At 35.3% G+C, this 27,974-nt stretch overlaps 1 pseudogene; it reads left to right on the top strand.

Moving 5' to 3' along the window:
- LOC115429133 (O-acyltransferase like protein-like) lies at positions 1-27,421 on the top strand (annotated as a pseudogene).
- Positions 27,422-27,974: the final 553 nt, after the last annotated feature.

Below are 27,974 nucleotides of genomic sequence, written 5' to 3'. Positions count from 1 at the left end.
ATGGTCCTGGATTTGGTGGTGCTCCTCCTGTGCTCAGGGTGCAGCTCAGCGCTGGATGAACAAACACAGGCCACAGCTGTGTCTCCCAGATGTTTGGAGGACACCAACACTTTCCTCCTGGACATGAACCAGCACGCTCCGAAGGAATATGCAGTTCGCAGTGAGTCCGTACGCACCTCCAACCTACTGCAAAATTACATTTTACTTACACATTACAGTTTATTATTGCACCTTACCGTGAAATTATCCACATTTCATACCCAGTTCTGTTTGTATTTACTTCTAATTTATTCTATACAGTGGGTTTGCTCTTGAGTTCAATTTTTTATTCTTATATTCTGTTTTTTACAGTGTCATATACTGTAGCTGCAGTTTCCCAGATTAGGGTAAATAAAGTCTGTCCGTTCATCCATCATTTTTATCTATCTATCTATCTATCTATCTATCTATCTATCTATCTATCTATCTATCTATCTATCTATCTATCTATCTATCTATCTATCTATCTATCTATCTATCTATCTATCTATCTATCTATCTATCTATCTATCATCTTTTTTTTTTACAATAATATTCAGTTTTGAGATCAAGATTTCAAAAAAAAACTGTCTGTTTCATTCTTTTATGTTGTTTCTCACAATATTGTGACTTTGGCACTTAAAGGATTAATATGTACACACTGATTACTTTTATATGTTTTCACAGGGAAAAAAGATGTATTTTATTATCTCAGTTACAATGTCCTACATATATGCAGTTTATCACTTTAAAATGTTAAACTGTACTGTGCAGTTTGGTAGAAAAAGAAAAAAAGGGGGGGGGGGCTAGTGAAAAAGTTACAGAAGAGGATTAGGGCCACTTGACAAAAATATTAAAGTCCAATATAATTTTTTTTTTAATCTCATTTTTTTTTCCATTTTAATGCACTAACATAATCTGGTAAAAAAAAACAACAAACAAACAAAAAAAACGGGGTTTAGCGAAAAAGTTACGGAACAGGATTAGGGCTACTGGGAAAAAAATTAAGGTCCAACACAATTTTTTAAAAATTATTATTCTGAGAAAAAAGTCAGAATTCTAACTTTAATCTCAAAATTCTGACTGTTTTCTCAGAATTTTGACTGTTTTAAATATGTTTTTTTTTATTATTATTATTATTATTCTGAGATTAAAGTCAGAATTCTGAGAAACAAAGTCTGAATTCTGACTTTTTTCTCAAAATAATAATAAAAAAAATATATATATATATTGGACGTTAATTAAAAAATTTTCCCCAGTGGCCCAAATCCTCTTCTGTAAAAAGTCATATTGCTATTATTGCACAGAATATTGGGATTGCACTTTAAGTCTGTAAATTTATGTGGTTATTAAAGACAATGCACAGATTCATGATCATAATAAAGTCACTTTTTTCCATTTTAATGCACTAACATAGTCTGGTAAAAAACAAAAAAACAAAAAACGGCGTTTAGCAAAAAAGTTACGGAACAGGATTAGGGCTACTGGGAAAAAAATTTAAGGTCCAACACAATTTTTTTAAATTATTATTATTCTGAGAAAAAACTCAGAATTCTAACTTTAATCTCAAATTTCTGCCTTTTTTTCCTCAGAATTCTGACTGTTTTAAATGTTTTTTTTTATTATCATTATTATTGTTCTGAGATTGAAGTCAGAATTCTGAGAAACAAAGTCTGAATTCTGACTTTTTTCTCATAATAATAATAAAAAAATATACATTGGACCTTAATTTAAATTTTTTTCCCAGTGGCCCTAATCCTCTCCTGTAAAAAGTCATATTGCTATTATTGCACAGAATATTGGGATTGCAGTTTAAGTCTGTAAATTTATGTGGTTATTAAAGACAATGCACAGATTCATGATCATAATAAAGTCAGATTTTCTTTTTTCCATTTTAATGCACTAACATAGTCTGGTAAAAAAAAAAAAAAAAAACGGGGTTTAGCGAAAAAGTTACGGAACAGGATTAGGGCTACTGGGAAAAAAATTAAGGTCCAACACAATTTTTTTTTTATTATTATTCTGAGAAAAAAATCAGAATTCTAACTTTAATCTCAAAATTCTGTCTTTTTTTCTCAGAATTCTGACTGTTTTAAATGTTTTTTTTTAATTATTATTATTATTGTTCTGAGATTAAAGTCAGAATTCTGAGAAACAAAGTCTGAATTCTGACTTTTTTCTCATAATAATAATAAAAAAATATATATATTGGACGTTAATTAAAAAAATTTTCCCCAGTGGCCCTAATCCTCTTCTGTAAAAAGTCATATTGCTATTATTGCACAGAATATTGGGATTGCAGTTTAAGTCTGTAAGTTTATGTGGTTATTAAAGACAATGCACAGATTCATGATCATAATAAAGTCAGATTTTTTTTTTTTCCCATTTTAATGCACTAACATAATCTGGTAAAAAAAAAAAAAAACGGGGTTTAGCGAAAAAGTTACGGAACAGGATTAGGGCTACTGGGAAAAAAATTAAGGTCCAACACAATTTTTTTTTTATTATTATTCTGAGAAAAAAGTCAGAATTCTAACTTTAATCTCAAAATTCTGTCTTTTTTTCTCAGAATTCTGACTGTTTTAAATGTTTTTTTTATTATTATTATTATTATTGTTCTGAGATTAAAGTCAGAATTCTGAGAAACAAAGTCTGAATTCTGACTTTTTTCTCATAATAATAATAAAAATATATATATATTGGACGTTAATTAAAAAATTTTTCCCCAGTGGCCCTAATCCTCTTCTGTAAAAAGTCATATTGCTATTATTGCACAGAATATTGGGATTGCAGTTTAAGTCTGTAAGTTTATGTGGTTATTAAAGACAATGCACAGATTCATGATCATAATAAAGTCAGATTTTTTTTCCCATTTTAATGCACTAACATAATCTGGTAAAAAAAAAAAAAAAAAAAAAAAAAAAAAAACGGGGTTTAGCGAAAAAGTTACGGAACAGGATTAGGGCTACTGGGAAAAAAATTTAAGGTCCAACACAATTTTTTTTAATTATTATTATTCTGAGAAAAAAGTCAGAATTCTAACTTTAATCTCAAATTTCTGCCTTTTTCTCTCAGAATTCTGACTGTTTTAAATGTTTTTTTTATTATCATTATTATTGTTCTGAGATTGAAGTCAGAATTCTGAGAAACAAAGTCTGAATTCTGACTTTTTTCTCATAATAATAATAAAAAAATATACATTGGACCTTAATTTAAATTTTTTTCCCCAGTGGCCCTAATCCTCCTCTGTAAAAAGTCATATTGCTATTATTGCACAGAATATTGGATTGCAGTTTAAGTCTGTAAATTTATGTGGTATTAAAGACAATGCACAGATTCATGATCATAATAAAGTCAGATTTTTTTTTTTCCCATTTTAATGCACTAACATAATCTGGTAAAAAAAAAAAAAAAAAAAAAAAAAAAACGGGGTTTAGCGAAAAAGTTACGGAACAGGATTAGGGCTACTGGGAAAAAAATTAAGGTCCAACACAATTTTTTTTTATTATTATTCTGAGAAAAAAGTCAGAATTCTAACTTTAATCTCAAAATTCTGTCTTTTTTTCTCAGAATTCTGACTGTTTTAAATGTTTTTATTATTATTATTATTATTATTGTTCTGAGATTAAAGTCAGAATTCTGAGAAACAAAGTCTGAATTCTGACTTTTTTCTCATAATAATAATAAAAATATATATATATTGGACGTTAATTAAAAAATTTTTCCCCAGTGGCCCTAATCCTCTCCTGTAAAAAGTCATATTGCTATTATTGCACAGAATATTGGGATTGCAGTTTAAGTCTGTAAGTTTATGTGGTTATTAAAGACAATGCACAGATTCATGATCATAATAAAGTCAGATTTTTTTTCCCATTTTAATGCACTAACATAATCTGGTAAAAAAAAAAAAAAAAAAAAAAACGGGGTTTAGCGAAAAAGTTACGGAACAGGATTAGGGCTACTGGGAAAAAAATTAAGGTCCAACACAATTTTTTTTTATTATTATTCTGAGAAAAAAGTCAGAATTCTAACTTTAATCTCAAAATTCCTTCTTTTTTTCTCAGAATTCTGACTGTTTTAAATGTTTTTATTATTATTATTATTATTATTATTATTATTATTGTTCTGAGATTAAAGTCAGAATTCTGAGAAACAAAGTCTGAATTCTGACTTTTTTCTCATAATAATAATAAAAATATATATATATTGGACGTTAATTAAAAAATTTTTCCCCAGTGGCCCTAATCCTCTTCTGTAAAAAGTCATATTGCTATTATTGCACAGAATATTGGGATTGCAGTTTAAGTCTGTAAGTTTATGTGGTTATTAACGACAATGCACAGATTCATGATCATAATAAAGTCAGATTTTTTTTCCCATTTTAATGCACTAACATAATCTGGTAAAAAAAAAAAAAAAAAAGGTACAAAGACTGTAAAATATCTAAACATCATCTTTAATTCAGTATTACTCTCTGGTCAGTGTGACTTATCCACACTTGACCACACACTGGACATCCGATTGCCATTATTGCTGGTTTACAGTTGCTTGTGTGTGTATTTGTGCATGTGTTATCAGTGTACGATGCTTTTGGAAAATGGGTAGCAACGTTGAAGGAGGTAATGCCAACCGTCCCGGTCTGCTGCTGCAGTGTCGCTCTGCCCGTGCTCCCACTTTCTCTGGACGGTACTGCCAAGTGTTTCTCAGACAGGTACAACACAGAGGACGTCTCACTGTGGAAGAGCTCCACTCAGGCAGATTAGGCTGACTGTGTTTTTATCACTGCAGGGAAACACTCCAGTACTTTGTGGGTATTTGCGTTCCTGACTCCTGTGGGGAGGAGGATGTGCAGGTGCTGGTTCTCAACGGTCAGTGACTCCTTAAAAACAAAACAAAAAAAACACTGTGACTCTTTTAGTGATTTGATTTTTATTCTCATATTCTACTTTTTACAGTGTCAAATACTGTTGCTGCAATTTCCCAGATTAAGATAAATAAAGTCTATCTATCTATCTATCTATCTATCTATCTATCTATCTATCTATCTATCTATCTATCTATCTATCTATCTATCTATCTATCTATCTATCTATCTATCTATCTATCTATCTATCTATTTTTTACAGTAATATTAAGTTTTGAGATCAAGATTTCAAAAAACTGTCTGTTTCATTCGTTTGTGGCTTTCACAATATTGCGATTTCGGCACTTATTGGGTTAATATGTACACATTGATTACTTTTATATGTTTTCACAGGGAAGAAAGATTTATTTTATCATCTCAGTTACAATATCATACATATATGCAGTTTGTAATTTTAAACTGTCAAATTGTACTATATAGTTTAGTAAAAAAAAAAAAAAAAAAAAAAAAAAAGGGGCTTAGTGAAGAAGTTACGGAAGATGATTAAGGGCACTGGGGAAAAATAGGTCCAATATAGTCTTTTTTTATTATTCTGAGAAAAAAAAGTCAGAATTCTGACTTTAATCTCAAAATTCTGACTTTTTTCTCAGAATTCTGACTGTTTTAAATAGTTGGGTTTTTTTATGGTTCTGAGATTAAAGTCAGAATTCTGAGAAACAAAGTCTGAATTCTGACTTTTTTTCTCCGAATAATAATAATAAAAATATATATTGGACCTTAATTTATTTTATTTTTTTTCCCAGTGGCCCTAATCCTCTTCTGTAAAAAGTCATATTGCTATTATTGCACAGAATACTGGGATTGCAGTATAAATTTGTAAATTTGTGTGGTTACTAAAGACAACGCACAGATTCATGACCATAATAAAGTCAGATTTATTATCTTTTTTAACAGTAATATTAAATTTTGAGATCAAGATTTCAAAAAACTGTTTCATTCGTTTGCTGCTTTCACAATATTGCAACTTTGACACTTAAAGGGTTAATATGCATACATTGATTACTTTTATATGTTTTCACAGGGAAGAAAGATTTATTTTATTATCTCAGTTACAATTTTATTATCTCAGTTACAATATTGTACATATATCTGTTGGGTTTCTGTAAATTGGCTTAGAGTCTAGTTTTGACCAACTCTATATATAAAGTGTCATGAGATAACCTTTTTGTTGTGGTCCGGCGCTATATAAATAAAATTAGATTGATTGAGTGATTTGATTAGTTTTTCCCTGTAAGTCGCTTTGGAAAAAAGCATCTGCCAAATGCATAAACATAAACATATATGCAGTTTGTAATTTTAAACTGTTAAATTGTACTATATAGTTTAGTAAAAAAAAAAAAAGTGGGGCTGAAGAAGTTACGGAAGATGGTTACGGGCACTGGGGAAAAATAGGTCCAATATTGTCTTTTTTTAATCATTCTGAGAAAAAAAGTCAGAATTCTGACTTTGATCTCAAAATTCTGACTTTTTTTTTCTCAGAATTCTGACCTTTTTAAATAGTTTTTTTTAAAATTATTATTATTGTTCTGAGATTAAAGTCAGAATTCTGAGAAACAAAGTCTGAATTCTGACTTTTTTCTCAGAATAATAATAATAATAAAAATATATATTGGACCTTAATTTTATTATTATTTTTTTTTCCCAGTGGCCCTAATCCTCTTCTGTAAAAAGTCATATTGCTATTATTGCACTGAATATTGGGATTGCAGTTTAAGTCTGTAAATTTGTGTGGTTACTAAAGATAATGCACAGATTCATGACCATAATAAAGTCAGATTTATCATCTTTTTTTTACAGAAATATTCAATTTTGACATAAAAGATTTCAAAAAACTGTCTGTTTCATTCGTTTGTTGCTTTCACAATATTGCAACTTTGGCACTTAAAGGGTTACTATGTACACATTGATTACTTTTATATGTTTTCAAAGGGAAGAAAGATTCATTTTATTATTTCAGTTACAATATCATACATATATGCAGTTTATCAGTTTAAACTGTTAAACTGTACTGTGTAGTTTGGTAAAATAAAAAAAAGGGGGCTTATTGAAGCGCTCACGGAAGAGGATTAGGACCACTGGAGAAGAAAAAATTAGGGTCATATATATATATATATTATTCTGAGAAAAAAAAAGTCACAATTCTGACTTAAATCTCAAAATTCTGACTTTTTAAAACATTTTTGTTGTGATTGTTCTGAGATTAAAGTCAGAATTCTGAGAAACAAATTATGGATTCTGACTTTTTTCTTAGAATTCTGACTTTTTTTCTCATAATAATAATAATAATAATAATAATAATAATAATAATAATAATAATAATAAATATATATTGGACCTTCATTTTATTTTTTTTCCCCAGTGGCCCTAATCCTCTTCTGTAAAAGTCATACTGCTAGTATTTTGCTAGTATTTGCATTCCTGACTCCTGTGGGGAGGATGTGCAGGTGCTGGTGACTCTTTTAGTGATTTGATTTTGTTGATTTATTTTGTTTTTTATCATGTTTTAACAGACATATTTCAGTTGGGTCAGACGTCCCTCATTCCTCCTTTACCCTCGATTCTGATCAATCAGTCCACGCAGGAGATGATCATGACCCACTGTCTGTCCAACACAATCACTCCAGATGCATCGGATGTCACCCTGCCTGTTAGTTTACACCTGGATTTATTTATCACTGCCAAGTACACTCAAGGGATTTAAAAATGCACCACTCAACTTTAAATTTAACCTGCAAAGACCCAAACATCCACTGGTGACCAAAATCATCTATTGCTCTAAACTGTTTAACACCTGTTGATCCATTATTTCTATCAATACATGTAAATAATTGGTGTAAAATACAGTTCTTCATCTTTTCATGCTCATCAGATATGACTCATTTGGACGTTCAGAGGCTCCGTAGTTACCGTGGAAACACTGTCATCTTCTACAACACTGATTCAACAGTAAAGCCCATGGAGTTGGATCAATGACAGTGGATGGACACACTGGGTTTATGTTCAGTTAATGATGGAATGAACTGAAAAAGTCTCTTTTTCTTCAGTTTTCTCTGCTTTGATAAAATAACCTTTGAATTTACTTTGAGTTTTCCTGAACATCTAAATTAAATATAGGAAAATGCATGATTTGCAGTAGAAAATGCAAAATAGAGTAAGACAGGGGGTAACAGGGTAATACAATAAATGATGATAAACTGCTTAAGAAAGATTAAATAGAGATAAAAATTCATTCCCACTGTCCTCACCCTGGTCGACCCACACGTCACCACCCATAACCAAGACCAGCATACAGTGATGGAGAAGATACTTTGTAAGTGTAGGTTATAAAACCACAGTAGTTCATCAATGCAGTGGGTTAAACTAATGACATTTCCACCCCTGGAGAAATGAAGTTTGTAAAACTATGGCCTAGAAAAGTAGTTTTAGAAACTACTTTTTATGTTCAGCGTTAAATTAAGAATGTACATGTGGTGAATATGAAACTAAATATGGCCATGGTTGGGGTGGTCCATCGCTATCAGGGGTGGGGCCGATGGGAGGGTTGTCCATGGTGGTGACGAGCACACGATGTTAGTCATGATTGAACATCTGCAAAGCATTGGAGTGGTGCCAGGGCCAGCCAATCAGAGACAGCGTTGGCTGTGATGTCATCACATGATCATGGCTTCAAAGACATTTAGTATGAAAGAAAAAGGGACTGTCTGTGTTCAATGATGAAATACAGTTTACATTACAACCTAGAAGCACTCAGAGAGCGCAGACCTCCGCCAAGGCAGATCAGTGCCCCGGATTTGGATGAAAATTTCAGGAAATGTTGATACTGGCACAATGAACAAATGATTCAATTTTGGTGGTGATCGGGGGTGGGGTGGCCACTAATCTGCCTTGGCAGAGGTCTGCGTTGTCTTTTCTAGAAAAGCAATCGGAGAGCGCAGATCTCCACCAAGGCAGATCAGTCCCCCCCACCACCACCATCAAAATTTAATCATTTGTTCCTTGTACCAGTATCAACATTTCCCAAAATTTTCATCCAAATCCATCCATAACTTTTTGAATTATCTTGCACACAAACAGACAGACAAACCAATGCCGACAAAAACATAACCTCTTTGGCGAAGGTAAAAATAAATCTAAAAAAAACTCCTTAATTTTATGTTGTTGCCCAAAATTGTAGTTCGCAAATTGAGTAGTTAAATTACAAACTAGAAAAGAACTCGGAGAGCACAGACCTCCGCCTAGGCAGATCAGTGGGCCCCTGTGGCCCCCCCCATCCCCCGATCATCACCAAAATTTAATAATTTGTTCCTTGTGCCAGTATCAGCATTTCCTGAAATTTTCATCCAAATCCGTCCATAACTCTTTAAGTTATCTTGCACACGGACAGACGGACAGATAACCCAATGCCAGCAAAAACATAACCTCCTTGGCGGAGGTAACAATTACCCAAAAAGTACTTGAACTACTTGACGCAGCACAAAATATGGATGTAGTTTAACTACCAGCAAGTTATGGCAAAATTTAGTTGAACTACATGTAGTTTGAGTATCCCCAACACTGGTGACATATCCACCTGCAGGTTCTGGACGTTCACTGCAGCAGAGAGCACTGGTACCAACAACAGGCCTGAACATCCCAAATGATTAGAAATCATCTGCACCAGGAGGAACTCAGGGCCTGAAGACCCTACACTGGTCATTTGTGGTATTTGATGGTGCCTATGTTGAATGTGTTGTATTACGAAATCACAAGGCTTGGACCCAAATGCACGAGACAGACAGTGCCACTTAGTTTGAGTATTTATTACTCAAAAGAAAGGAACAAAAAATTTCTTCACAATTAAAGTCAACAAAAATCTTCTCAATCGAGGAATAAAAAAATTCTAATAAAAAGTTCTTCACAAGCGTGGAATCAAAAAATGAACAAAAAGATCTTCTCAAATGAGATATTTAAATTGTAACAAAAAAACTCTTCACGAACATGGTATCAAAAATCTAACACAAAAATCTTCTTATTCAAGGTATCAAAAATATAACAAAAAATCTTCACAAAATGTGGAATCAAACTTACAAAACGTAACAAGCAGATGTGATGAACAGGAGAAGGTCGAGGGAGTTCTTTTTTTGACAAAGCATGAAAGACGCACTGACAACAGACACGAGGAGAGGGGGGTATAGAGGACTTGCAGCTGACGTCACTGGTCATGTGATTGTTGTTTACACCGCCATATTGGTAGGCACGCTATCTGGATCCAGGAAGTCAGAACTGTTGCTTTATATCATGTTTTTCTTTGGACTCGTGTTTACGTGTTTTGTTATTTGCCAGTATGTCTGCTTGTGATAAAGGGAGGACGCAGAGAAGACGGACACAGTACACACAAACGAACAAAACCCCTCACCAAAATAAAACAGGAAATGAACGAAACCAACTAACATAAATTACTAGCACCGCTGAGGGTGGTGCATCACATATTGTTTCGATAATGCTCTAATTGTTTTTATTAATATAATGATATTTTTAATAAAAATCACTAAGGGACAAATAGTTTGTTGTTTTTTTTATTACATCTTAAATTCATCTCGGAAAATTTTCAAAAATTCTGGTGGTGCAATTTTAAATCCTTTGAGTGTATTTTGTCCTGCAGAATTTCATCTCATTTTTCACAAATCTTTAACACTACTGAGTCTTGGCCTAAATAACAGTTCTGTCCTCCTACAGGTTTGTGTGTTGCATAATGGTGGCCATTCCTCTGGCAGCTACCCTCCTTACTGTTATAATCAGGAGGAAACGTGACAGAGAAGTGGATCCAGTAGGAGAGTCGTCCTGTTTAAACACTGGTCTGGACCTTTATGGGACCCTGAGGGCTAACCCCTCTTCTGGTCACGGATGTAACAGCCCGGCAAAGATGGAGACAGCCTGTAGTTCACTGAAGGACAACAGTAAGTGCAGCGGATATGTGGTGCTTTGGTCTGAATACATGTAATTAAATACAGCATTAATGAGTATGACGGGCATCTGTGATTGTCCTGATCAACTAGTGAGGAGAGATATTGTAATAAAAAAGATAATGAACAATACAAAGTAAGAATTCAAACTAACAAAGAACTATATGCATTTTGAAAACACTGAACATTCAAGGTAATCAAATATGGGAAAAAATAATCAGTGTTGTTTCTCTGACAAGTGTTGCCTTAACCATCCATTTGTCTGTGCATCAGAATAGTCAGAGTATGGTCAGGGTCCATTTACATTCTCCATTTATCCCTTTGTACATTTTACCTTTTGTGATCAGTAATGATACTGTCTTCAATTCGTCCAAAATACAAAAACAAGCAAATGTTACCTTGTTAACCCGTAAAGACCCAAAAGTCCACCAGCAACCAAAATCATCTATTGATCTAAAATGTTTAATACCTGTTGATCTATTAATCCTATCAATACATGTAAATAATTGGTGTAAAATACAGTTCTTCATCTTTTCACGGTCATCAGATATGACCCATTTGGACGTTCAGAGGCTCCATAGTTACCGTGGAAACACTGTCATCTTCTACAACATTGATTCACCAGTAAAACCCACTGGGTTGGATCAATGACAGTGGATGGATTCACTGCGTTTATGTTCAGTTAATGATATATTTTACTGAAAAAGTCACTTTTTCACCAGTTTTCTCTGTTTTTGATAGATTAACCCTTAAATTTAATCTGAGCTCCTATGAACATTTACATGATCAGTAAATTAAAAATGCAAAATACTATGGAAGTGTATTGCATTCACAAGAAAAAATGAAAATTGTCTCTTTTTCTGAATTAATAAGATCATTATCTCATAATTACAAGATAATTCTTTTGCTAATTCAGAAAAACAGAGCCGATTTTTATTTTTTCATGTGAATGCAATATGCTTCCATAAAATACAGATGATAATATTGGAATAAATGATGATAAATCACTTGAGAAAGGTTTAAAATTGAGGATAAAATTAATGTGGGAACTACCACAAAAGTAGCAGTGGGTCTTCATAGGTTAAATAATCATAAGTATGATGGTAAATATTGTATCCTCTAAGCACCTCAATGTTTCCTGAGCATCTTTATTGTCTTATTAATAGTCTCTTCAGTAGACAGGACCAGCCACACAGTGCAGTGTGTTCCTCAAAGCTGTTTGCAAAGTTGCCTGCAAGCCTTTTCTCTGCAGACGACCACTCCAGGTGTCCTAAGCATCACCTCATCCATCAGGGAAGGACGATACTCTTCACTGAATGGCATCCGTGTTCTCAGTCTGCTATGGATCATATGTGGGCACTCTGCACAGTTCCCTGTAATAAGTACCCTGGGTATTAACTGGTTATAAACTTTAATATTAATTAATGATATGTATGTGCGTGTGTGTATGTGTATGTGTATATGTACGTGTACATGTACGTATGTGTATATGTATGTGCATATGTATATGTGTGTGTGTATGTATGTATGTGTGTATGTGTATATGAATATGTATGTGCATACAGGGTGGGGAAGCAAAATTTACAATATTTGAGGCAGGGATTGAAAGACAGTGTATGACCAATTAGTTTATTGAAAGTCATGAGAATTTATTTGCCACAAGAAAATTGACATAATAGAAAATGTTTTATTCTATGTGTCCTCCTTCTTTCTCAATAACTGCCTTCACACGCTTCCTTAAATATTCGCTTCCCTCAAATATTCGGGTGACAACTTCTCCCATTCTTCTTTAATAGTATCTTTAAGAAAGTCGACATTGCTGTGTGATGTTCTATTGGTAGCATGTTCTAAACGCCCCAAATAGCAGAATCCAGAGGGTTTTAGGTCTGGGCTAGAAGGCGGCCATAAACATGATTCCCAAAAATTGCTATAGTTGGATTTGTTGCTGTTGTCAACAAGTGTTTTGGTGTTCTTGTGTAAGATTTTAACTTCAAATCGTATTTTACTGCATTTCTAACGGTCTTGTTGTCTACCTCAAGTTCAGTTGCCATTTTTCTCATGGATTTGCTTGGATCCTTTAGGATTTTGGATTTGAGAGCTTTAATAAAAGCTTTGGTACGTTTTTTGTTGCTTCCTCCACTTCCAGACTTTCTCGTAATAGTTTTGCTCATAGTCATTCTCTTCTTTCCATTCTAAACAGTCTTTATGGACACTCCAACTATTTTTGAAATCTCCTTTGGTGTGACGAGTGCATTCAGCAAATCACACACTCTTTGACGTTTGCTTTCCTGATTACTCATATGGGCAAAAGTTTCTGAAAAGGTATGGATAATAGTGTTAGGTATGATTATGACATCAATATATGTTTGGTTTCAAAACAATTGACGTAGTGCCTGCTGAGAAGAAACAACTAAATGTTCATTGTAAATTTTGCTTCCCCACCCTGTATATGTGTGTTTCTGTCTATGTGTATATGTATATGTATATGTATGTCTATGTGTATATGTATGTGTATGTCAATGTGTATATGTATATGTACGTGTATATGTGTATGTATATGTATGTCTATGTGTATATGTATATGTATGTGCATGTGTATATATATACACTGAACAAAAATATAAACGCACCACTTTTGTTTTTGCTCCCATTTTTCATGAGCTGAACTCAAAGATCTAAAACTTTTTCTATGCACACAAAAGGCCTATTTCTCTCAAATATTGTTCATAAATTTGTCTAATCTGTGTTAGTGGAGCACTTCTCCTTTGTCCTTTGCTGAGATAATCCATCCACCTCACAGGTGTGGCATATCCAGATGCTGATTAGACAGCAGGATTATTGCACAGGTGTGACTTAGGCTGGCCACAATAAAAGGCCACTCTAAAATGTGCACTTTTACTGTATTGGGTGGTCCAGGGGGGTCAGAAAACCAGTCAGTATTTGGTGTGACCACCATTTTCCTCGCACAGTCTTCTTCATGAATTCTCTGAAACAGCTTGGAGATGGCTTATGGTAGAGAAATGAACATTCAATTCACAGGCAAAAGCTCTGGTGGAGATTCCTGAAGTCAGCATGCCAATTGCATATTCCCTCAAAACTTGTGACATCTGTGGTATTGTGCTGTGTGATAAACTGCACATTTTGGAGTGGCCTTTTATTGTGGCCAGCCTAGGCACACCTGTGCAATAATCCTGCTGTCTAATCAGCATCTTGATATGCCACACCTGTGAGGTGGATGGATTATCTCAGCAAAGAAGAAGTGTTCACTAACACAAATTTAGACAGATTTGTGAACAATATTTGAGAGAAATAAACCTTGTGTGTACATAGAAAAAGTTTTAGATCTTTGAGTTCAGCTCATGAAAAATGGGAGCAAAAACAAAAGTGGTGCGTTTATATTTTTGTTCAGTGTATGTAGGTGTATGTATATGTATTTGTATGTGCCTGTGTTTGTGTGTGCATGTGTATTTATGTGTATGTGCATGTGTATGTATATGTATGTATGTGCATGTGTATGTATGAGTACGTATATGTACGCGTATATCTGTATGTATATGTATATGCAATGGTATGTATGAGTATGTATATGTACGTGTATATGTGTATATGTACATGTATATGTATGTGTATATGTACGTGTATATGTGTGTATGTATAAAGTCAGTAAATCACTGGTTTATTTACTCTTGTTTTGACTGGTGCTGCAGATAACTACAAAAACTGGAAGAAGGCTGTTGAAAGCAGCCCCCTGTACGTGTTCACTATAAGTGGGCCTGTTTTTCTGGCTGTGGACACTTTCCTGCTGCTGGGGGTGAGATGTCAATACCACTGTTTTACTCTTCTACAGTCACATGGTGTATTTTATTGAACACTGAAAGTAGTCTGAAGATCACCTAATGTTTTGTAGGGGTCTGCTCAGTGCCAGGTCTCTGCTGGGCTCCATTCACACAGCTGACGACAAACTGAAGCCCAGCACCGTGGTCTACTACCTTCTGAAGAGGATTAAAAGGTTCAGCTTTATTCATAATAAAAAAAATAAAAAACAACAGTTGAAGAAGTAAACTTATGATAATCTGTTTCATGGAAAAACAGGTTTCTCTACCAGTTCTTGAATCAGTGAACTGTCATTTCCTGCCCTTCGTTCCAGGATTCAACCACTTCATATCTTCATTATGTGTCTGACCATCAGCCTCATCTCTGTGGTCCAGTGGGGGCCCTACTGGTTTCCATTCATAGACACAATGATGGACTGTAAGTCATACTGGTGGGCCAACGTACTGCTGATTAGTATCTGCTCCCTGTTCACGAAATAGTAAGTTCCACCATGATATAAAGCAGGGGTGTCAAACATATGGCCCGTGGACCAAAACCGGTCCACCAAAGGGTCCAGTCCAGCATGTGGGAGGAATCTGTAAAATACAAAAATGAGACTGGGATATTTACATTCAAGAGGTCCCCTACAGCTGGAAAAGTGGATGTGACTAGTAAAATAATAGCATAAAACCGATAAATGATGACGATGACAAAGTTTTCTCTTTATTTTAGTGTAAAAAATTTTTAAAATTACTTGATGAAACTAGAAAAGCACTCGGAGAGCGCAGACCTCCGCCAAGGCAGATCAGTCCCCCACCCCCAATCACCACCAATATTTAAATCATTTGTTCCTTGTGCCAGTATCAAAATTTCCCTGAAAATTTCATTAAAATCTGTCAATAACTTTTTGAGTTATCTTGTTAACAGACAGACAATAAACAGACAAACCCCGATGAAAACATAACCTCTTCGGCGGAGGTAATCCAATCCAACTTTATTTGTAAAGCACTTTAAAACAACCACAGTGGACCAAAATGCTGTACAGAAAAATTTATAAAAAAACAAAACAACAGAGTAAAATAAAAGAATAGATTAAAATAAATAAATAAATAAAGAATAAATAAATAAAAATACAGAAGAATAGATAAAACATGAATAAAAGAATAAAATACAAGCATAGATTAAAAACATAAAAAGTTGTACAATTAAAAACAACAAACTAGAAAAGCACTCGGAGAGCGCAGACCTCTGCTAAGGCAGATCAGTGGGCCCCCGTGGCCCCCCCACTACCACCACCACCCCCCAATCATTTATTATAAAAACATACATTATAGCTGAACTGCCATTACAGTTTTAACTATGCAAATTCATTATAATTCTTTATATGCTGTGTTGAACAATCTCACATCAATGACATTAATATTACCCTCCTTGACAGACATGTTTAGAATTTAGATAAAATGCATTCTAATACTAAAAGCACTCGGAGAGCGCAGACCCCCGCCAAGGCTGATCAGTGCCCCCCCCCCCGTGGGCCCCCCCACCCCCAATCACCACCAAAATTTAGTCATTTCTTCCTCATCCCATTTCCAACAAACCCTGAAAATTTCATCCAAATCTGTCCATAACTTTTTGAGTTATGTTGCACACTAACAATCAGTGGCCCCCCCCGTGGGCCCCCCCACCCCCGATCACCACCAAAATTTAATCATTTCTTCCTTATCCCATTTCCAACAAACCCTGAAAATTTCATCCAAATCTGTCCATAACTTTTTGAGTTATGTTGCACACTAACGGACAAACAAACAGACAGACAGACAGACAAACACAAACAAACCCTGGCAAAAACATAACCTCCTTGGCGGAGGTAACTATGGAAAAGCTATAACTTAATGTTACCCAATTGGGGTTTTTTTTTAATAAAAATTAGAGGATTTTACCTCTGAATTTTATCTTTGGTTACAGAGGTAATATATAAAACAGTAACTTCAAATTTATAATTAAGGAACCATGATTATGACATGATAGAATACATAAATGAATGAAATATGTACCATGAAATATGAAGAATTCCATTTAAAGAAGCACATTATCACTCAGGTTGTATATGGTTTTTCAGGTTATTGATATTTTTAAAATGTTATATTGCTTTTTTCACACTAAAAGACAAAAATGTGGATTATTACCTCCACCAAGGAGGTTATGTTTTTGCCAGGGTTTGTTTGTAGGTTGGTTGGTTGGTTGGTTAGTTAGCAACATAACTGAAAAAGTTATGGACAGATTTTGATGAAATTTTCAGGAAATGTCTGAAATGGGACGAGTAACAAATCATTAGGTTTTGGGAATGATCCGAATCACTGTCTGGATCCAGGAATTTTTAAAAGGATTCTGTATCATTGGGAGATAGGGATATTTCCAACATATGTATGTGCAACTCCACAATGAATGGTCAGAGTGCTTGGTAAAAAAAAATATAAAATAAGTTCCCAACAGGTTCTACAAGATATTGAAGATTGATCTGGATCCTCACAAAATTCTGGATACCATGATCCAGAACAGGAAAAAATAGCAGAGTTTTGGAATTTTCATCCTAACAAAGGAACAAATTATGGTATTGGCATGCAACAACACCAAAATAGCCATGACAGTGTGAAATCTGAAGTGTGCCAACGGATTTGTTTTCAACAACTATAGAGGTAGATCCAAGAGAAAACCGCCATTTCCAAAAAAGTGATTTTTGTTGTTAAATTCAGAACTAATCATGATATCAAAGTGAATCCAATTGCTAAAGATACGTTTTCTTGGTTAAGGAATCTAATAATGCAGATTAAATGAATGCAAAACTATTATATTTGGAGTAAATCAAAGCAATAGAGGTAGATCCAGAAGAAAACCGCCATTACCGAAAAAGTGATTTTCGTTAATAAATTCTGAACTAATCATTTTTTTAATTGTGTTTTCCTCTATTTCATGGGTTTTGCCAAGATATAAAAATAACAAATATTGTTTTTAGTTGAACTATACAATTTATGCAATTTATTAACAACCGATCTATATGTGTTTAAGTAGAAGACCACATTAGTACCCAGCAAATCTGCCAGTGTTGATTTTCCAGTGTTACTTGTATTTAACTCCATTCAGAGTTAATATAAAGTTTGATCCATAAAAACTAACACCCGCAGAGTCAGCTTGTGTCTTTGATGGTGTCATTTTTCAGGGTACATTTACCAGATGTTGAGGAGCATGATTGAACGCCATAATGGGTGTTGATTTCTGGAAAGAGAAGACAAGTGTGCTCATGGATGTCATATGAGGTGTCATATAAGTACCATTTTACTTCTGAAACAAGGCTATTTATTAGGCTGGAGGTAACTTTTCTGTCAGCTCCGTCAGTAATGTGTATATTTCTGTTCGGACCAACTTGCTAACCAGCTGCTAAAATTAGCTCTTGCTGCAAACTTAGAACTTCGAACATGTTAATTTTAGCTCGACAGCCTCTTGCATTGTAGTTTTAGGTAATTCATAAAATTCATACAAGAGCTAATGAGCAAAGCTATTGAACGAATAGTAAGTGTCATGGTGCACCCCTGCGTTGCCACAGACCCCTCCCTCAGACTCATTATCAACTTCACCTGCTGGCACCTGTCACACCTAGAGCAGATCTGCATTAGGAGCCCTGTTAAAGAAAAATATACATTAGGTCTGTAACGTTACACAAAATTTTAGGTTCGGTACGTTTTTGGTTTTCAAAGCCATGGTTCGGTTTTTTTTCAGTTCGGTACGGGAAGAAAGAAAACCCCTCAAAATGTCTTTAATACATTTACGAATTTTTGGACATTTTTCCCCCAATTTTTGGACACAATAGAATATAGGAAAACAGGAATAATAATTCTGCTGCTACAAATCAAATAGAAAATAAAATAAATTATTAATATTACTAAATGTATTTAAACATTAGTATTGCACTTTTCCCTGAAAGGTAGTTTTGAACAAACAAGAAAAATCTAATCACAATTCTGTCAGTTCACATTCTGCAGAAAAATATCAACAAACTAGAAGCACTCGGAGAGCGCAGACCTCCGCCAAGGCTGATCAGTGGCCCACCCCGTGGGCCCCCCCACCCCCAATCACCACCAAAATTTAATCATTTCTTCCTTATCCCATTTCCAAAAAACCCTGAAAATTTCATCAAAATCTGTCCATAATTTTTTGAGTTATGTTGCACACTAACGGACAGACAAACAAACCCTGGCAAAAACATAACCTCCTTGGCGGAGGTAAAAAATTCTGCATGAAGTGCAACATTAACAGGAGGGTAAACTGGTATTCTGTTTTAACAAACTGAAGAGTAACATTGACAACAAACTTAACCAAATTATTTATTTTAGGACAGAGAACAAACTGTTTAGGCCCCTTTGTGTACTTGTGTGTGTGTGTGTGTGTGTGTGTGTGTGTGTGTGTGTGTGTGTGTGTGTGTGCGTGCATGCGTGCGTACAAGGTGCGATTTGCCTGGGGGATGGTTTGTTTGTTGTGTTTTTTGGGTCGGAGCCCGGGGGGGGGGGGGGGGGTCTGGTCCATAACTAACGTAACTAATGCTGGCATGAAACGAAAGTGAAACTTTATTTTTATGTACTTTCAATGGCCAACTCCGAGTTCTATTCCTCTGTTATACAGCGTGTGTGAGAGAGAGACACAGACAGAGCTAGTGTGTTTTAGAACTACCAGTTCCTAGGGGCCAAACAACATCCGTCTTATCAACGTCTCTCTCTTCGTTGTTGTCTTTCACCGGGACCTGAACTGATCCAAACTGGACAGTAATGATGACAGAGTGTCTTCGGTCTCTTCCCTCCAGGTTCACATCATATTTGTTGGGTTTTTTTTAACCTTATATTAGTCGCTATTTCGTATTTCGGGTCAATGTGTACGTCCTTCAATATGTCCGTGTGAAACTTGCATGGATTTAAAGTTCCGCATCAAACAATGTCTTTCATTCCTTTTTCTTTTTTTCAACATACTGTGCCGTTTCGGTACAGCTGTGTACCGAACCGAACAGGTGTGTACCGAAACGGTTTGGTTCGGTACGTGTACTGTTACAGGCCTGATAAATATATATTTTTTTATTGCAGTACTTTTTGGAGTGATTATTGCACATGTGTGGTGGATGGTTAGACTTAACACTAACAGATTGTACATTTTTAACTCTAATTGTGTTAATCCCAGTGGACAATGTACACCTTATGAGTAGTATAGTAAACACTAGTTAAATTTACATTTAACACCACAGAATGTTACTTGAATACTGGTGCAATGTTGAATAGTTAACTCTGTTGGTGTCACTAATTAATGAGCTTTGAATACTAATCTAGTGTTCTTTTCATCTATTGTGGTGTTAATATTTTACACTTAAAGAGTTTGTCTGAACACTGTCATAGTGTTAATCATTTTAACCCTTTCAAAAGTGTTAATTTAACACTTAACCGGTGGTTCCCATATAAACCCTGGCTCGGTGTTAATTTCAACTCTGAGGGTGTTAAATTTGCCTTTTCAAATTTGCAGTGTACATGACATACAGGTAACATCTTCCAAAATAAAAACATTTGATCCATACAAATAGAATTGATTTGACAACAACCGATATATGTCTTTACTAGGAGAGAACATTATATGAAATAGAGGAAAACACAATAAAAAAACAATAATACAATGCTAAGGGTCTAAGTCCAAAGTCCAGGTATTATTTTTAGTAGATCACAGCATGGGAGACTGAGCTGCCTTGGCGGAGGTCTGCGCTCTCTGAGTGCTTTTCTAGTTATTTATAGGTTATTGTGCTATTGTGTTACTGTTTTGGCTAGTTTTAGATCAGGTTGGACTGTATGTGTCCTCTGAACCTACCTGAGTTTGACACCCTGATATAGAGGTTCAGATGGCTGGACATTTTCCGCACTGACTCAACCCATGCTCATTGTCTTTACAGTGTGTTCCTTGGACATGGTACCTGTCCCTGGACTTCCAGTGTTATGCCACCACTCCTCTGTTGGTCTACATCTACAGACTGTACACCCACTGTCTTCTGTTATTCAGATTTGATTAACACCTGCACGAAATTCACACCATATCCTTTAATTTGACCTGACTTCTAATATCTACTCTGTCTGTGTCCATTTTGTTTATTAGGAACAGAGATGCGTTTGCGTTTGTGGCAGGTGGTCTTCTACTGATGACCACTGCAGCCAGTTCTGTTACAACTGCAGTAATGCAACTGCCAGTGTTCCAGCCATCCACAATGTAAGGCGGACCAATGGACTAAAGCATGCAACAGTAGAAAATACTCTTCCTGTGCCACTGAAAGATGAGAAAACCTTTTATTTGTTTTGCAGGACATCTGAAAATTATGTCCTGTATTACTATGTCAGACCCTACACCAGATATGGACCGTATTTAATAGGGGTGGTGACCGGAATTTACATGACAACAAAGAAAACTCCGCTTTTAAAGCAAAAGGTGAGAATATCCGACATACATAGTTCATTTTACTTACCTAAAATAAAAACTGCAGCAGGCAGGAATCAGAAAAAAAGCAAGAGGTTAAAAACACTCCCCCTCCTCCTGCAGATTTCTCATTTTTATGTACTAGTGGCATTGTACCCGTGGTGCCATTGTACAATAGCATGATAAGTAGAAGCTGTCCCACCACCACTATCCATTTGTAAACTATCATTTAATCGTGTATTGTGCAGGTAATAATTGAGGCAACATGCGAGGAATGTAGGGAAGAGCATGTATTTGTTTGGCCTGTCAACATGATTAAATTCATACAGCGGTCGTGAACTGCAGCCTTCACATTGTAGCATCGTCTGGTGGGAGTAGAAATGTCATGAAAGGCAGCATAACCACCAGTGTTGGGCAAATTACTTTTTAAAAGTAATTGGTTATCGCTACTAATTACTTTTCTGAAAAAGTAATTGAATTAGTAACAGAATTACTTCTTCATACAGGGTGGGGAAGCAAAATTTACAATGAACATTTAGTTGTTTTTTCTCAGCAGGCACTACGTCAATTGTTTTGAAACCAAACATATATTGATGTCATAATCATACCTAACACTATTATCCATACCTTTTCAGAAACTTTTCCCCATATGAGTAATCAGGAAAGCAAACGTCAAAGAGTGTGTGATTTGCTGAATGCACTCGTCACACCAAAGGAGATTTCAAAAATAGTTGGAGTGTCCATAAAGACTGTTTATAATGGAAAGAAGAGAATGACTATGAGCAAAACTATTACGAGAAAGTCTGGAAGTGGAGGAAGCAACAAAAAATGTACCAAAACTTTTATTAAAGCTGTCAAATCCAAAATCCTAAAGGATCCAAGCAAATCCATGAGAAAAATGGCAATTGAACTTGAGGTAGACAACAAGACCGTTAGAAATGCAGTAAAATATGATTTGAAGTTAAAATCTGACACAAGAACACCAAAACACTTGTTGACAACAGCAACAAATCCAACTATAGCAATTTTTGGGAATCGTGTTTATGGCCGCCTTCTAGCCCAGATCTAAACCCTCTGGATTCTGCTATTTGGGGCGTTTTAGAACATGCTACCAATAGAACATCACACAGCAATGTTGACTTTCTTAAAGATACTATTAAAGAAGAATGGGAGAAGTTGTCACCCGAATATTTGAGGAACACTTGCGCAAGTTTCAGGAAGCGTGTGAAGGCAGTTATTGAGAAAGAAGGAGGACACATAGAATAAAAACATTTTCTATTATGTCAATTTTCTTGTGGCAAATAAATTCTCATGACTTTCAAAAAACTAATTGGTCATACACTGTCTTTCAATCCCTGCCTCGAAATATGGTAAATTTTGCTTCCCCACCCTGTAAATGTAATTAGTTACCAGGGAAAGTAATTATTGCGTGACTTTTTTTTGAAAAACCTTCAAATATGTAAAAAGAAACAGATTTGTGAGCGTGTTTCACGGGTCACTTTCATAGAGTAGAACAGCAGACAGGTACTTCATACTATAACGGTGGTGAGGCTGGGGTCCACCAGGGCCCGGCTTTTCCACCACATGAATGCATATCTGCATTTATAGGAAAAAGATGCTCCTCCAGTTTATCCCACATCTCCACTTTTTTCAGTCGTTCCTCCCTGATCCAGCAGTAAATGTCTCCAGTCCAATCAATCAGACTCTCACTGATAACTCCTCCCCTAAATTAGCTGCACACACAGCTGCGTTCAAGTGAATAGGGTGTGCTGGGACAACTCAAATTCGGACATGTCATTAGTTGTTCAGGTGAAGGCAGCGTGGACAACTCAGACTCATGGACACACAGATGAAGCATGAAGGCAGCGTGGGTAATTTGAATATAAGAACGGCATGTAAAAGAATGGCTCACAACGAATCGGTTCTTCTCGTTCACTGAAAAGAGCTGTTAAAAAGACTCTACTCGTCCGCGAACGTCACATCTCTTGTGCCTGGCTGAGCGTGCCAGGACGGATAAAATCACCCAGCATACCTCACAACATTTGAATACGGACATAAAATTGTGCCTAGTAGATAGTCAGGTAATGTTTCAATTCATTTGGTGAGTTCGGTGGCGATCGGGCCTGTGAAGGCTGAGGAAAACCTGTGCAAACGCCCTCCTGTGCTGCAACAAACATCGATCACACATCGATGGGACACAGTGCGGGGCCGAAACGTGCATTATATAGTAGGATGTAAAGATGGACGATGCAGTGATGTATTCACAGTAATGCACAGTAATTGGTCATTACAGCTGTTAATATACTGTTTTTATATCAACCTCCACCTCTGAGAAGATCTAGATTTGGTCCAAATCTGTTGCTACTGACTAGATGTTCTTAAGTCTGTAAACGCACATAAGAAGGGATGCATGAGTCTAGTCTTGTCTCAAGTTGTTTAACCCATAAAGACCCAATCATCTGCTGTCAACCAAAACCATCTACCGATCCAATGTGTTTAATACCTGTTGATCCACTAATCCTATCAATACATGTCAATAATTGGTGTAAAATACAGTTCGTCATCTTTTCACGGTCATCAGATATGACCCATTTGGACGCTCAGAAGCGCTGTAGTTACCGTGGAAACATCATCTTCAACATTGATTCTAAAACAGTAAAACCCATGGAGCTGGATCAATGACAGTGGATGGACACTGGGTTCATGTTCAGTTAATGATAGATTTTACTGAAAAAGTCACTTTTTCTTCAGCTATTCTGTTTTTATATTATAACCTTTGAATTTACTCTGAGCTTTTATGAACATCTACATGATCAGTGAATTAAACATAGGAAGTAGATGATTTTCAGTGGAAAAAATGCAAAATTCTGAGGATAATATTATAATAAATGGTGATAAATCACTTAGGGAAGATTATATAGAGAGAAAAATTCATTTGGAAACTGACACAAAAGTCATACTGGGTCCTTATGGGTTAAGAAACTTCAGGTTGTTCAAGTTATTCACATTTCTAAAGGATACTATGTAGAAATAAACACTTTCATAAGGTAATTGTGCATTTTTCACCATTATTATTTTATTGGTTCAGCCCACCTGAAATTATATTGGGCTATATTTTGCTGAAAAAGTCTTTTTTTTTTTTTTTTTTTTTTTTTTTTTAGTTTTATCTGTTTCTGATATAATAACTCTCAACATTAATCTGAGCTTTTATGAACGTTTACATGGTCAGTCAGTTAAATAAAGTAAAATACTTGGTTTTCACTGGAGAAAAAATGCAAAATACAGAAGATAATATTACAAGCGAAGGTGATAAATAAATTAAGAAATGTTAAAATAAAAGAAAAAAGTATTTTGGAGCTGCCACAAAAGTAGTACTGGGTCTGTCTGGGTTGGCTTTATGGCTAAATTGCAATTTGCAATTTTTTTTTTTTTTTTTTTTTTTTTACCATATGCCATCAAAAGCTGTCCCCACTCTGACATGTTCACTGTGGTGTGTTGCTGTTGTGTCAGTGGCAGGCGCTGCTTGGTTGGTTCTGCTGTCTGTGGGTCCTGGCCCTGTTGGTTGGACTAGCCTACATCCTCAAGGAGACTCCAGCCTTTCCATCTGTGCCACATGCTCTTTACCAGGGACTGCACAGACCGCTGTGGGCACTGGCTATTGCCTGGATTATACTGGCATGTGAAGAGGGCTATGGAGGTCAGTAAAAGTATGGGTATCCCTGAAAGCCTGAGGAACATAATGAACCCTCTGAAACTAAACCCAAGCACAGATGTTATATAACTTTTGTTTCAATGTGCACAACTAGCAGAATAATAATGCATCACCATATAACGCCAAACGTATCATATTTGATACGTGAGTTTTGAAGCCCTCTACATGATCAGTGTGATATTTTTTTCTTGAAAAATCTGATGTATACAATTAGATACATGCAATACACAGATAATCCACCAGGGGGAGGAGTTCATTCACCAGAGGCCTTTCCAGTGACACTATGAGGAAAGAGGAAGAACTTTGACAATTTTGAAAAGGAATTACCAATTTGTTAGACATGTTTGTGTGTTATTTATGTTTTTGTTTATTCAAAAATAATAATATTTGACCACTGAGACCCGATGTATCAAATATGATACAAAATTGAAACTCATACATGGAAATTGATATTTGGAAAAAATATATTTGGGTTGTTCAGAAGGACCAATAAAGGCTCCAGTTTCAAAGAACTGGAATTTTCTGTCAATAATTTAATGATTCAGGATTTACAGGGTTAAATAATCCCAGGAGGAAATTATTGTGTGTTAACATTTCTCCATTCAAGTATAATTAAAAGTAGCAGGACAGACATTATCAATACAAAAAAAAAAAAAAAAAAAAAAAAAAAAAAAAATATATATATATATATATTAATATATATATATATATATTATATATATAATATACATGGGCGACACAGTGGTGCAGTGGTTAGCACTCCGATTCCAACCAGTCGACGGGGGGGTGGGACCTTTCTGTGTGGAGTTTGCATGTTCTCCCTGTGTCTGCGTGGGTTCTCTCCGGGTACTCCGGCTTCCTCCCACCATCCAAAGACATGCACTGATAGGCTAATTTGTTAATCTAAAATTGCCCATAGGTGTGAATGTGAGAGTGATTGTTTGTCTCTATATGTTCAGCCCTGCGATAAACTGGCGACTTGTCCAGGGTGTACCCCGCCTTCGCCCCTATGTAGCTGGGATAGGCTCCAAGCGACCCCCATGACCCTAGTGAGGATAAAGCGGGTTCAGTTAATGAATATATAAACATATAAACATTCTATTAAGACACAATTACAACAGCAATTTGTACGATATGACCTAGACAATATATTATCAATATGATAATTAAAGAAATATACATAACTAAGTGTGCAAAACTACTGTTGTGTTATTAAAAATGATGTGGTTATAATGAGGACTTAAACTGTCTGACGGCCACAGGCAGGCATGTCCTGTGTGGTTTGTGGTGCATTTGAGTGGAATCAGTCTAATATTGGACGTCCTCCTGTCATGGAGTGGGTGAGTGGAGTTGACCAACATTGTCTTGATCTTGGACAACATTGTCTTCTCTGACACTCACCATAAGAGTCCAACTCCATCCCCACAATGTTTTTAGTCCTCAATAAAAACACATTCTAATCTTTCATCTTTTTAATTGTTTCATCCTTCTGTAATCTGCAAACTGAAATGTTAACAGTCATCTAGTGATCTTCATGATTAAGAAATTTAAATAGGGGTGAAGTTTGGCCTAAAATTACACCTTTCTAAACACTGTCAGCAAGTTAACAAGGTCCATTAGGTACTGAAATATGTTAAAATCTGTAATATTAATTATTGTTCAACACAAACTATAAAAAATTATAATGAATTTGCATAGTTAACCTGTAATGGTAGTTCAGCTATAATGTATGTTTGTATAATTTAAGCTGTGTGGATAAGAATGGGTAAAATGCTAATTTCTCTACAGGGATAATAAAGAAAGCTAAACTTAACCCCAACATTAACCTTATTCATGTGTGTATTTTGAGTTGATAAAAGACTTGATTGGAACTTCTTGTAGACTTTATAAATTTGAAGTGACTGTTTTATATATTACCTTTGTAACCAAAGATAAAATTCAGAGGTAAAAATCCTTTCATTTTCATAAAAAAAATAATTGGGTAACATTAAGTTACAGCTTTTCCATAGTTTTTAGAATGTATTTTTAACTTCTAAAAACATGTCTGTCAAGGAGGGTTGAGAAAAATAAATACTTAAATGCTGAATAATTTAGGAAATATTTTTTTACACTGAAAACCTTAAAAGATGTATATAATAAGTATCTTTTCTTTCATTCTCAAGGTTTTATCCAGAGCCTTTTGTCTTTGCGTTTCTGGATTCCACTTTCCAACATCAGTTTTGCTTGTTATTTGACACATCCGGTCTTCATCATCATTTATATTGGCCTGCAGGAAACTCCAATTCACTACACCAACATTAACTTTGTAAGTATTTCATGCTACATATTTCATTCATTGATGTATTCTATCATGTCATAATCATGGTTCCTTAATTAAGTTAACGATGTCTGTGTGTGTCTTCTCATTTTTAGATGTACATGTTTTTTGGTCACCTGATGCTCACATTGGTGCTGAGCTATGCCTTTACTGTGTTGGTGGAAAAACCATACCTTCTCCTAAAACTGAACATGACAAAGAGATAAATCAGCACATATTAAAGAACTTTGGGGGTTTTAACACCTTAAATCCTGTCTGTCTGTGCTTTGTTAGCTTCGTCTGTACTCTTGCTTGTACGATGCAATCTGATACAATAGTAAAGGTCAAGGTTACTTTTTTTCTCTTTTTTTTTTGTTTACAATTTTTTTTCTTTTAGCAACTTTTACTTTTAACCTTTAAAGGAGTGATATTTTGCTCTTTTTTTTTTTTAAATAGAATTCTTTATTTTCCAACATTTCCCTGTGGTCTACATAAACTGTAAATGCTCTGCTTGGGTCTGAATTCTTCATTAATTCAACTCCACAGGTCCATCTTCAACGCTATTTCTGAGTAATGACACCAGAAAGGTGGTTTGGAGTGCTGGCCCTTTAAATGCACATGAGCCACTTAAGCCCCCCCCCCCCCCCCAGGTTGTTGGCTGTGCTGCTCTGTTCTGTTCAACCAACAACTGAACATTTTAGATAATTGGCTCAAAGTTTGGACATATTTTCAGTATGGACTACAACCACTGCTGCTGACAAACAGTTACATCGAACTGGA

The sequence above is a fragment of the Sphaeramia orbicularis genome, chromosome 12, assembly GCF_902148855.1.
Source record: "Sphaeramia orbicularis chromosome 12, fSphaOr1.1, whole genome shotgun sequence".
Classification (NCBI taxonomy): Eukaryota; Metazoa; Chordata; class Actinopteri; order Kurtiformes; family Apogonidae; genus Sphaeramia; species Sphaeramia orbicularis.
This window is presented reverse-complemented; position numbering and strand designations above follow the sequence as displayed.